This window comes from Rhinopithecus roxellana, chromosome 17 (assembly GCF_007565055.1).
Source record: "Rhinopithecus roxellana isolate Shanxi Qingling chromosome 17, ASM756505v1, whole genome shotgun sequence".
NCBI classification, from domain to species: domain Eukaryota; kingdom Metazoa; phylum Chordata; class Mammalia; order Primates; family Cercopithecidae; genus Rhinopithecus; species Rhinopithecus roxellana.
In genome coordinates, this window is record NC_044565.1 from 100,442,379 (window position 1) to 100,454,419 (window position 12,041).

A 12,041-nucleotide genomic window follows, 5' to 3' on the forward strand; every position below is an offset into this window, starting at 1 on the left:
CCAGGGCTGCGTTTCGGTGGGTAGGAGTCTGCCGCGGCAACCAATCATAAGCAGACGCTGCCCAGCTTCCCGCGCACACTGGGGACTTTAGCTACTGCGCATGCCTGCGCCTAGGTCGCGCGCAGACCCGCAGACCTGCATCCTTGATAGAAAGCAGTTCTCAGTGTTTTCTCAGGCCCAAGGCTTGGAGCCCCTGGGTGGGTGGATGCAAGGGTAGGCAGCCACTAGGTGGAAGATTTCCGGCAAGTACTGAGCTCGTAATGTGCCCGGAAGCATGGGAGTAACATCAGAAGGAAACTTGAAAACAAAACAAAACAAAAAAAAACTAGCCTTCCTCCTCCTCCCAGTATTTTGTTGAAACGTATGCCCCTCTCCAACTGCCCCTCCTTTTTTCTTTTTAAGCAAACTGCCAACATCGGGATTACGGGTTTATTCTACACAGCCTCCTTAACTGCTGCCTATTAGCCACATTATCGTTTCGTCCACTCGTTGATGATTCACTCATTCAAAAACATTTATATGGCCTGCTACGTCCCAGACTGCTCTTGGCTCTGAGGATCACCAGTAAAAAGAAAAATTACTGCCTTTATTCTGCTTACATTCTAATATGAGAAGATTCAGATAATGAATATAGCAAGTAAATGAAATGGTACGTTAGAAGATAAGCGTTTGTGGCCCGTCGCGGTAGCTCACGCCTGTAATCCCAGCACTTTGGGAGGCCGAGGTGGGCGGATCACTTGAGCCCAGGAGATTGACACCACCCTGGGCAACATGGTAAAACCCATGTCTGTGATCCCAGGTATTAGCGGGGCTCAGGCGAGAGGATCATCTGAGCCCGGGAGGTCGAGGCTGCGGTGAGCCGTAAATTGTGCCACTGCACTCCAGCCTGGGCGACAGAGTGAAGACCCTGTCTCAAAAAATACAAAATAAATAAAAAGACAAACGTTTGACGCCAGGCGTGGTGTCACACGCCATAATCCCAGTACTTTGGAAGTCCAAGTTAGGAGGATCGTTTGAGCCCGGGAGGTCGTCTGCCCTCAACTATGTTCACGCCACTGCTCTGCAGCTGTGGCGACAGAGCGAGAGAACCTGTCTTGTGTGGGGGAGGGGAAGACCAGTTAAGGAAGAGGAAGGTTGAAATTTTAAAATGTTAGCAAACAGCGAGGCGCAGTGGCTCACGCCTGTAATCCCAGCATATTGGGAGGACGAGGCGGGTGGATCACCTAACGTCAGGAGTTTGAGACCAGCCTGGCCAACATGGCGAAACTCCCTCTCTACTAAAAATACAAAAATTACCGGGCATAGTGGTGGGCGCCTGTAATGACAGCTACTGGAGAGGCTGAGGCAGGAGAATCACTTAAATTTGGGAGGTGGAGGTGGCAGTGAGCCAAGATCACTCCACTACACGCCAGCCTCGGTGACAGAGCCAGACTGTGTCTCAAAAAATAAAATGTTAGCAAACACCTGAAGGAGATCAGGATCCATCCTGCAAAATTAACTCTTAGAAAAGTTTTTGCTGACCGGTCGCCGTGGCTCACGCCTGTAATCCCAGCACTTTGGGAGGCCGAGGTGGGCAGATCACCGGAGGTCAGGAGTTCGAGACCAGCCTGAATAACATGGTGAAACTCCATCTCTACTAAAAATACAAAAAAAAAAATAGCCGGGTGTAGTGGTGGGCGCCTGTAATCCCAGCTACTCGGAAGGCTGAGGCAGGAGAATCCCTTGAACCCGGGAGGCGGATGTTGCAGTGAGCCGAGATCACGCCATTGCACTCCAGCGTGGGCAACAGGGCAAGAGTCTGTCTCAACAAAAAAAAAAAAAAAAAAAAAAGATTTTTGCATTCTCCGGTTTAGTTTACCCTTCCCCCATGGAAGTGGTTCCAAAACCTAATTCAGCAGCAGAATCACCCTGGGGGGATTTAAACATATTCCTGTGCCCGACCCACACATAATGGGTCTTAATTTCTGGAGTGGGGCCTTGGAATCTTTTTCCGTTTTTTTCTTTTCTTTTTTTTTTTTTTTGAGACGGAGTCTCGCTCTGTCACCCAGGCTGGCGTGCAGTGGCCGGATCTCGGCTCACTGCAACCTCCGCCTCCCGGGTTCACGCCATTCTCCTGCCTCAACCACCCGAGTAGCTGGGACTACAGGCGCCTGCCACCACGCCCAGCTAATTTTTTGTATTTTTAGTAGAGACAAAAAATTACATTACACTCCAGGCTGCAGTGTAATGGTGTGGTCTGGGCTCACTGCAACCTCTGCCTCCTGGGTTCAAGCGATTCTCCTGCCTCAGTCTCCTGAGTAGCTGGGATTACTGGCGCCCGCCACAATGCCTGGCTGATTTTTGTATTTTTACAAAATACAAAACAACACGGTTTCACCGTGTTAGCCAGGATGGTCTCGATCTCCTGACCTCGTGATCCACCCGCCTCGGCCTCCCAAAGTGCTGGGATCACAGACGTGAGCCACCACACCTGCCCTTTTTTTTTTTGAGACGAAGTCTGGCTCTGTCGCCACACTGGAGTGCAGTGGCGCAATCTCGGCTCACTGCCTCCTGGGTTCAGGCGATCCTCCTGCCTCAGCTTCCCAAGTAGCTATGACTACAGACACACATCACCACTCCCACCTAATTTCTGTATTTTTAGTAGAGACGGGGTTTCACCGTGTTGGCCAGGATGGTCTCATTTCGATCTCTTTACTGTTCTGCCCGCCTCGGCCTCCCAAAGTGCTGGGATTACAGGCGTGAGCCACCGCGTCCAGCCTGTAATCTTTTTTATTATTATTATTATTTTTTTTTTTTTTTTTTTTGAGACGGAGTTTCGCTCTTGTTGCCCAGGGTGGAGTGTAATGGTGCGATCTTGGCTTACTGCAACCTCCGCCTCCTGGGTCCAACCAATTCTCCTGCCTCAGCCTCCCGAGTAGCTGGGATTACAGGCATGCGCCACCACGCCGGCTACTTTTTGTATTTTTAGTAGAGATGGGGTTTCTCCAAGTTGGTCAGGCTTGTCTCAAACTCCCAACCTCCTGTGATCCACCCACCTCGGCCTCCCCAAGTGTTGTGATTACAGGCATGAGCCACCGCGCCCAGCCTCAGCCTGGAATCATTTTTGAAAGCTCCCTGGATGTTCCTGACAATCAGCTCGATTTAGAAATCTGACGGGCGCAGTGGCTCACGCCTGTAATCCCAGCACTTTGGGAGGCCGAGGCAGGCAGATCACCAGATCAGCAGGTCAAGATCAGCCTGACCAACATGGTGAAACACTGTCTCTACTAAAAATACAAAAATCAGCCAGGCATTGTGGCGGGCGCCAGTAATCCCAGCTACTCAGGAGACTGAGGCAGGAGAATCGCTTGAACCCAGGAGGCAGAGGTTGCAGTGAGCCCAGACCACACCATTACACTCCAGCCTGGGCAACAGAGCAAGACTCCCTCTCGAAAGAAAAATAAAGAAAAGAAAGAAAGAAAAGAAAAAGAAAGGGGAAGGGAAGGGAAGGGAAGAGAAGGGAAGGAGGGAAGGGAGGGAGGGAAGGGAAGGGAAGGGAGGGGAGGGAGGGGAGGGGAGGGGAGGGGGGAGGGAAGGGACGAGGGAAGAAGGGAAGGAAGGAAGGAAGGGAGGGGAGGGAGGGAAGGGGAGGGGAGTGGAGGGAAGGGGGGGAGGGGGGATGGGAGGGAGGTGAGGGGGATTGCGAGAGAGAGAGGGACAGGAGGGGAAGGAGGGAAGAAGGGAAGGGAAGGGAGGGGAGGGGAGGGGAGGGGAGGGAGGGGAGGAAGGGAAGGGAAGGAGAAAGGCCGGGCGCAGTGAGGCCGAGACGGGCGGATCACGAGGTCAGCAGATCGAGTCCATCCTGTCTAACACGGTGAAACCCCGTCTCTACTAAAGAATACAAAAAACTAGCCAGGCGAGGTGGCGGGCGCCTGTAGTCCCAGCTACTCGGAGGCTGAGGCAGGAGAATGGCGTAAACCCGGGAGGCGGAGCTTGCAGTGAGCTGAGAACCAGCCACTGCACTCCAGCCCGGGCGACAGAGCGAGACTCCGTCTCAAAAAAAAAAAAAAAAAAGAAGAAGTTTGTCGTTCCAGAAAGAAACCTCATACTCATTAGCAGTCACTCTTCATGTCCTCCTCCCCAGCCCCTGACAACCACTAATCTACTTTCTGTCTCTATAGATTTGCATCTTTTGGACATTTCATATAAATGGAATCATACAATACAGGGTCTTTAGTGACTGACTTTTTTGATTTAGCATATTTTTAACGTTCATCCGTGTTGTAGCATGTATCAGTACTTCACATCTTTTTATTACTAAATATTTCACTGTATGGCTATATTACATTCTATTAATCTCTTCTTCAGTTGGTAGGCATTTGGGTTATTTCCACTCTTCAGCCATTATGAATAATGTTGCTGTGAACATTTGTGTACAAGTTTGTATGTGGACATGCTTTTATTGCCCTTAGATGTATACCTTGAAGTGGAATTGCTGGCTCATAGTTTTAACTTTTTTTTTTTTTTTTTTGAGACAGAGTTTCACTTTTGTTGCCCAGGCTGGAGTGCAATGGCAAGATCTCAGCTCACCACAACTTCCACCTCCCGGGTTCAAGTGATTCTCCTGCCTCAGCCTTCCGAGTAGCTGGGATTACAGGCATGTGCTACCAGGTCCAGCTAATTTTGTATTTTTAGTAGAATGGGGTTTCTCCATGTTGGTCAGGCTGGTCTCGAACTTCCCTACCTCAGGTGATCTGCCCACCTCGGCCTCCCAAAGTGCTGGGATTACAGGCATGAGCCACCGTGCCCAGCCTTTTAACATATGTTTAACTGTAATACTTATGTTAAACTACAACCCATATGATTATGTTTAACATTTTGAATAACTGCCAAAATATTTTCCAAAATAACTGCAACATTTTACTTTCTCATCAGCAATGTATGAGGGTTCCAACTTCTCCAAAGTCTCACCAATGCTTGTTATTATATTGTGTTCTTGATTATTGCTATCCTAGTGTGTGGAAAATGGTATCTTACTGTGTTTTGATTTGCATTTCCCTAATGACTAATAATGTTGAGTATCTTTTCATGTTCTCTGTATTTTCTTGGAGAAATTATTTCCATTTATTCCTGCCCTCCCCCTGCACCAGCTGGTGTTGAAACTGATTTATTTACTTATTTATTTATCTGAGAAATTCTGTTTTGTTTTGTTTTGTTTTTGAGACTGAGTCTTGCTCTGTCACGTAGGCTGGAGTGCAATGGCACAATCTTGGCTCACTGCAACCTCTGCCTCCTGGGTTCAAGCGATTCTCCTACCTCAGTCTCCTGAGTAGTTAAGATTACAGGCGTGTACCACCACGCTCAGCTAATTTTTGTATTTTAGTAGAGAAGGGGTTTTACCACGTTGGCCAGGCTGATCTCAAACTCCTGACCTCAAGCAATCTGCCTACCTTGGCCTCCCAAAGTGTTGGGATTATAGGCGTGAGCCACTGCACCCAGCCAAGAAATTATTTTCAAAACTTATACTTGATAATAGACTTGTAGGCCGGGCGTGGTGGCTCACACCTGTAGTCCCAGCACTTTGGGAGGCCGAGGCAGGTGGATCATGAGGTCAGGAGATTGAGACCATCCTGGCTAACATGGTGAAACCCCGTCTCTACTAAAAAACACAAAAAAATTAGCCAGGCATGGTGGCGGACACCTGTAGTCCCAGCTACTTAGGAGGCTGAGGCAGGAGAACGGCGTGAACCCGGGAGGCGGAGCTTGCAGTGAGCCGAGATCGCGCCACTGCACTCCAGCCTGGGCGACAGAGCGAGACTTCTTCTCAAAAAAAAAAAAAAAAATAGACTTGTGTATCCAGAACATATACATCTTACATCTTAATAATAGAAAAAGAACTCAATTTCAAAATGGACAAAGCAGCTGGGCACAGTGGCTCAACCCTGTAATCCCAGCACTTTGGGAGTCCAAGGCGGCGGATCACCGGAAATCAGGTGTTCAAGACCAGCCTGACCAACACGGTAAAACACCATCTCTACTAAAAAATAAAAATACAAAAAATTAGCCAGCTATGATGGGCAGGTGCCTGTAATCCCAGCTACTTGGGAGACTGAGGCAGGAGAATGGCTTGAACCCAGGAGGCGGAGAATGCAATGAGCCAAGATCGCGCCACTGCACTCCAGCCTGGACAGTGCGAGACCCTGTCTCTAAATAAATAAAATAAAATAAAAAGTAAAAATGGACAAAGGATCTGAATTTTTTTTTTTTTTTTTTTTTTTTTTTTTTTGAGATGGAGTTTTGCTCTTATTGCCCCAGCTGGAGTGCAATGGGCAATCTCAGCTCATCACAACCTCTGCTTTCTGGGTTCAAGCAATTCTTCTGCCTCAGCCTCCTGAGTAGCTGAGTTTACAGGCATGTGCCACCACGTCCAGCTAATTTTGTATTTTTAGTAGAGCCGGGGTTTCTCCATGTTGGTCAGGCTAGTTTCGAACTCCCAATCTCAGGTGATCCTCCCACCTCGGCCTCCCAAAGTGCTGGGATTACAGGTGTAAGCCACTGTGCCCGGCCATTAAGTCATTTTTTGAGAAAGCGCTTTGGTTGGTTGACATGGGGAATGGAAACTCTACAGGTTGAACAGTTCATTCTGAAAGCAGAATGGGCTAGTTCCCTTTTAAAGTTGATAAGAAAGGGTCCGGGCATAGTGGCTCATGCCTGTAATCCCAGCTCTTTGGGGGGCCGAGGTGGGTGGATCACCTGAGGTCAGAAGTTCAAGACCAGCCTGGCCAACATGGTGAAACTCTGTCTCTACTAAAATACAAAAAAAAAAAAAACCGGCCAGACGTGGTAGTGGGTTCCTGTAGTCTCCCAATTACTTGAGAGGCTGAGGTAGTAGGGTGGCTTAAGCTTGGGAGGCAGAGTGAGACAGAATGGCTGGGCTACTGGCCAAACCCCACCCCTAAGCCTGCAACCATGGCCCTAAGTGAAAACAGCTGACCCCATTTTTCTGCCCAAATGTTACCTTTTTGGCCTGCCATGCCCCTATCCTGTGCCCATAATGACGTCAGCTGGCAGAGCAACATAAGCAGCTGAGCAGCAGAGAAGCTACTGAGTGTCAGAGACTGCAGACAGACGCAGCTAACTTCAGAGGGTACGGCTTAGGGAAAGACCTTCTTCCTGTACCACCCCCATTCCAGCTGCCATCCCACTGAGGGCCATTTCCATCACCCAGTAAAATCCTCCGCATACACTACCCCTTCAATCCATTCATTTGTCCTGATTCTTTCCAGATGACAGACAAGAACCTGGGCGCCAAGAGGGCAGGGGCTTGGACGCTGCTGCCAGGGGCGTACAGAGCCTGCTCCCACCAGAGAGGATCGACCAACTGGTTCCAGCATTCATTCACTCTGGTTCCCACACTGCTTGTTCACACATTCCCTCTTCCAAAAAGTGGCCAGCAGTGGGCTGAAAGGAGCCACTCCAGTTCCTGCCCACGAAGGGGGTCAAGGTCAAGGGAATTATCCCATCTCAGGAGGTTGCCATGAGCCAAGATTGCGCCACTGCACTCCAGCCTGGGTAACAGGCTGAGACCCCATTTCAAAAATAAATAAAAAATAAAGTTTGATAAGAAGGAAAAAAGACAGATGGGAATGGTAGATTGTTAGAAGGCTAAGATCAGTGGGAATTTTTATTTATTTATTTATTTTTTTAGAGATGGGGCGTCTTGTCATGTTGCTCAGGTGGTCTTGAACTCCTGGCCTCAAGCAATCCTCCCGACTCAGCCTCCCAAATTACTAGGATTACAGACTTGAGCTGCCACACCCCACCTACAGCAGGAATTTTTTTTTTTTTTTGAGATAGGAGTCTTGCTCTGTCACCCAGGCTGGAGTGCGATGGCGTGATCTCTGCTCATCACAACCTCCACCTCCCAGGTTCAAGCAATTCTCCTGCCTCTGCCTCCTGAGCAGCTGGGATTACAGGCATGCACCACCACGCCCAGCTAATTTTTTGTATTTTTAGTAGAGACGGGGTTTCTCCATGTTGGTCAGGATGGTCTCGAACTCCCGACCTCAGGTGATCCGCTCACCTCGGCCTCCCAAAGTGTTGAGATTACAGGTGTGAACCACAGTGCCCAGCCTTCAGTGGTAATTTTTTTTTTTTTTTTTTTTTTTTTTTTTTTGAGACGGAGTCTCGCTCTGTCGCCCAGGCTGGAGTGCAGTGGCCGGATCTCAGCTCACTGCAAGCTCCGCCTCCCGGGTTTACGCCATTCTCCTGCCTCAGCCTCCCGAGTAGCTGGGACTACAGGCGCCCACCACCTCACCCGGCTAGTTTTTTTTGTGTTTTTTAGTAGAGACGGGGTTTCACCGTGTTAGCCAGGATGGTCTCGATCTCCTGACCTCGTGATCCGCCCGTCTCGGCCTCCCAAAGTGCTGGGATTACAGGCTTGAGCCACTGCGCCCGGCCCGGAATTTTTAATGAGGGAGGGTGAACATGTCTTAGGATGATAGGAAAAAATTGGGAAAGTATATCTACCAAAAGTGCTGTGAGTGTTGACAGTAGAAAAAGATGAGGTTAAAGTGGTTGCAAGGATTTGTAAAAGAAGATCTTCTGCTAGGCCTTAACTAAGCAGAGGGTTTCCCAAGCCTAAGAAAGAACATAAGCAAAGGAAGGATAGAACCTAAGTCAAGGTATAAAAGGACAGAGGGGCCAGGCAGAGTGGCTTATGCCTGTAATCCCAGCACTTTGGTATTGCATCCTCCAAGGTAGGAGGAAGGTTTGCATCCAGGAGTTCGAGACTGGCCTGGGCAACACAGCAAGACACTGTCTCTACAAAAAAATTATAAACGTATTTCAGCCTGCCCAACATGGTGAAACCCTATCTCTACTAAAAATACAACAAATTAGCTGGATGTGGTGGCGGGCACTTGTAATCCCAGCTACTCAGGAGGCTGAGGCTCAAGAATCGCTTGAACCCAGAAGGTGGAGGTTGCAGTGAGCCAAGATTGCACCACTGCACTCCAGCCTGGGATACAGAGCAAGGCTCTGACTCATAAAAATTAATTTAAGGGGCCGGGTTGCGGTGGCTCAAGCCTGTAATCCCAGCACTTTGGGAGGCCGAGACGGGCGGATCACGAGGTCAGGAGATCGAGACCATCCTGGCTAATACGGTGAAACCCTGTCTCTACTTAAAAATACAAAAAACTAGCCGGGCGACGAGGCAGGCGCCTGTAGTCCCAGCTACTCGGGAGGCTGAGGCAGGAGAATGGCGTAAACCCGGGAGGCAGAGCTTGCAGTGAGCTGAGATCCGGCCACTGCACTCCAGCCTGGGTGGCAGAGCAAGACTCCGTCTCAAAAAAAAAAAAAAAAAAAAAAATTAATTTAAAAAATTAGCCAGGCGTGGTGGTGCACACCTATGGTCCTATATACTCAGAAGGCTGAGGCGGGAGGATCATTTCAGCCCTGGAGGTAGAGGTTGCAGTGAGCTGTGTTTGTGCCACTGCATTCCAGACTGGGCAAGACAGCAAGACCCTGTGCAGGGAAAAAAAGAAAAAAAAAAAGAAAGGCAGGGAGGGAGGGAGGGAGGGAGGGAGGGACGGACGCATGGACAAAGGAACAGGAACATTTGAGGAATGGGAAGGGGAATCTTAAATGCAGGAAAATTTGATGTATTGGAGGTACAGTGAGAAATAAGGTAGATTGGCCGGGTGCGGTGGCTCAAGCCTGTAATCCTAGCACTTTGGGAGGCTGAGACGGGTGGATCACGAGGTCAGGAGATCGAGACCATCCTGGCTAACATGGTGAACCCCCGTCTCTACTAAAAAATACAAAAAAAAAACTAGCCGGGCGAGGTGGCGGGCGCCTGTAGTCCCAGCCACTCGGGAGGCTGAGGCAGGAGAATGGCATGAACCTGGGAGGCAGAGCTTGCAGTGAGCTGAGATCTGGCCACTGCACTCCAGCCTGGGCAACAGAGCGAGACTCCGTCTCAAAAAAAAAAAAAAAAAAAAGAAAAGAAATAAGGTAGATTATGACTAGATTTTAGTTATTCTGGCAACGACATTGGGAAAGAATTGAGAGTGGGGAGAATTTGGTATTGGGAAGGTCAGAAATTAAATTAATCCAGGCATGTGATAAAGCTCTGGAGCAAGGTATTGGCAATGGGAGGGGAGAGGAAGGAGCAGCCAAGGGAGGCCAAGCAGAGCAACAACAGCTGGATGGCCACAGGGTCATGTAGAGCAGAGATGACCAAGGGCTGGGATGCCACCACTGCAACATGCCTCTAACTGCCATTGGTCACATGCCACCACTGCCCATGAGTGTTTTCTCAACTGCTCTTACTTTTTTTCCATCACAAGATTCCAAGTCCTATGTGGGGGTGCCTGTGCTCTGGATGCTGAGAGCCATGAGAGGATCTCTGCTCTTAAACTTCTAAAGAGGGAGGTAGAGACCTGGCTCTCACATACCACATACAGATAATTCTTCCCCAATTGCAGAGGAGATGGGATGCCAGACAGTCAAAAGGAGAAAAAAGTGCTCACTACAGGGCCAGACTGAAAGGCCTTATATATGCCCCTCTGGCAGGGGAAAGGGGGTACATCTTATGTCATAAAAAAGTGCTGTGATCAACTTTAGGCAAATAATCCTGGGAGCAATATGAGGTTTGGGCTGGAGAGGGAATAGACTGTTGACAAAAAGACCAGGGAAAGTGTGTAAGAGAAGGCAGATTAGAGGAGCATTTATTTCTCGGGGAGAATCACAGGGTCTGGTGACTATAACAATGGAGGAAGTAAAAGAGAAGGAATTTAGGACTCGGTTCATGGCAATGCCATCAATTGATTCTGAAAATATAAGCTATAAAATAGGTTTGTGGATGAAGATGATTAAATCATTAAAACTAGTTATGTGAAATATACATACTTTACTATAGATCTCAGGAAAAAGAACAGAAATGGAGACGGTGCTTCTGTTCTCACTGAGCCTCACAGAAGGTAACAAAGGTAAGAGAACGGATGAAATCCTCCAGGAAGAAAAAGGGAGGAAAAATAGAACTAAGGACAAATCCTGGGAACATCAGTATTACAGAATCAGTAGAAGATGAAAAAAGTCAGGAGAGATTCATACCAATGAAGCCAAAGGAAATAAAAGGACAACACACTGGGGTAGAGAATGGGGAAGTCATCATGGTGACAGGCTGCAGAGAAAGCAAATGATTCAACACCGGGGGAAGAGGATCACTAGCAATTAGCAGGTCAGTGTTGACCTTAGCGAAAGTAGCTTCAGAAGAGACAGGACAGAGTCTAGAAGACAATGGGTTTGAAGGGTGTGCCAGTTATTAACTTATTGCCTCTTAGTTTCAAATTCAGGCCAGGCGAATCACCTGAGGTCAGGAGTTCAAGACCAGCTTGGGCCAACAAGGTGAAACCCCATCTCTACTACAAATACAAAAAAAAAAAAATTAGCCAAGTGTAGTGGTGGGTGCCTATAATCTCAGCTACTTGGGAGGCTGAGGCAGGAGAATTACTTGAACCTGGGAGGTGGAGGTTGCAGTGAGCTGAGATCGCACCATTGCACTCCAGCCTGGGTGACAAGACTCTGTGGGCCATTGGGTCTGTCACAACTACGATTGACCATGAACATGGGTTTGAATTGTGCGGGTACATTTATTTTTTATTTTATTACTTTTTTTTTTTGAGACGGAGTCTCGCTCTGTCGCCCAGGCTGGAGTGCAGTGGCCGGATCTCAACTCACTGCAAGCTCTGCCTCCTGGGTTTATGCCATTCTCCTGCCTCAGCCTCCCGAGTAGCTGGGACTACAGGTGCCCACCACCTCGCCCGGCTAGTTTTTTGTATTTTTTAGTAGAGACGGGGTTTCACCATGTTAGCCAGGATGGTCTCGATCTCCTGACCTCATGATCTGCCCGTCTTGGCCTCCCAAAGTGCTGGGATTACAGGCTTGAGCCACCGCACCCGGCCGCGGGTACATTTAAACACATATTTTTCAATAAAACTCCGTCTCAAAAAAAAAAAAAAAAAAACCCAAAAAACAAATTCACACTTTGCACTTCTCTG